Raw genomic sequence first — 1,184 nt, 5'->3', positions numbered from 1 at the left:
AGAATGAGCAAATCAGTTTTAGAAGAAATACAACAAGAATGTTTCTTAGGCATGAGAATGGAAAGACTTTAGCTCATTTCATTTGGACGCATCATCAAGAAAGACCAATCACTAGAAAAGGACATAATGGTTGGTAAAGCACAGGATCACAAAAATGAGAGAAACCCTCAATGAGGTGGGTTGACAAAATTGCCATAACAATGGACCCAAACATACCAATGCTCATAAAGATGGCTCAGAACTGGGCAGACATTTTGTTCTGTTATACGTAAGGTTACTATGAATTGAAGCTGACTCAACACCAATTGTCTGGAGTCCTAATGTGGCTTGTAGAGTAAGCACTGGACTGCTAACCACAAGCTCAGTGATTCAAATTCAACAGCCACTCCTCAGAAACACTGTACTGGGTTGCTATAAGTCAGAACTGACTTGACGGCACTTAGCAACAATCACAGCAACTCACAACAAATCTAACGCAGGACTCATTCACAGTGTATAAAGAAGTCTTAAAACTCAACAGTAAGAAAACCAACTGCCCAGTTTTTTTAGAATGGGAGAAAGACATAACAGAAAATTTATCAGAAAGGTTATAATGGTGGCAAATAGGCACATGAAAAGATGCTCAACATTATTAGTCATTTGTTGTTGTTTCTGAGGAGCAGCTGGAGAGTTTGAACTGCCGCCCTTGGGGTTCAAACCAACCTTGAGGTCTAGTGCTTACCTAGGCACCACACCAGGACTCCTTATTAGTCATTGGTGGTGGTTGTACTGGTGGAGGTAGTTATGTGCCCTGGAGTTGGTTCTGAATCATAGCGACCCTGTATAGGGTTTCCTAGGACACCTATTGGAATGACTACAGTAAAACAAAGAACTGATGGTACTAAGTACTGGAGACTATGTAAAGCAACTGAAACTCTTATTTTGCTGGTACAGTCACTCTGGAAAAGTTAGGTAGTTTTTTTTTTTAATAAAAGGAAGCATGTGTTTACCATATGGCTCAGCAATTCCACTCCTAGGTATTTTCCTTCAAGGACTGAAAACTTATGTTCACAGGAAACAGGTCCACAAATACTAATAACAATTCTCTTTATAACTGTCACAAACTAGAAATAACTGGATATTCATTATTTGATGAATAAATGGATAAACTATTAACACAATGGTATACCCAGCGATAAAAAAGA

This window comes from Chrysochloris asiatica, unplaced genomic scaffold (genome assembly GCF_000296735.1).
Source record: "Chrysochloris asiatica unplaced genomic scaffold, ChrAsi1.0 scaffold00050, whole genome shotgun sequence".
Taxonomy (NCBI): Eukaryota; Metazoa; Chordata; class Mammalia; order Afrosoricida; family Chrysochloridae; genus Chrysochloris; species Chrysochloris asiatica.
This window is presented reverse-complemented; position numbering follows the sequence as displayed.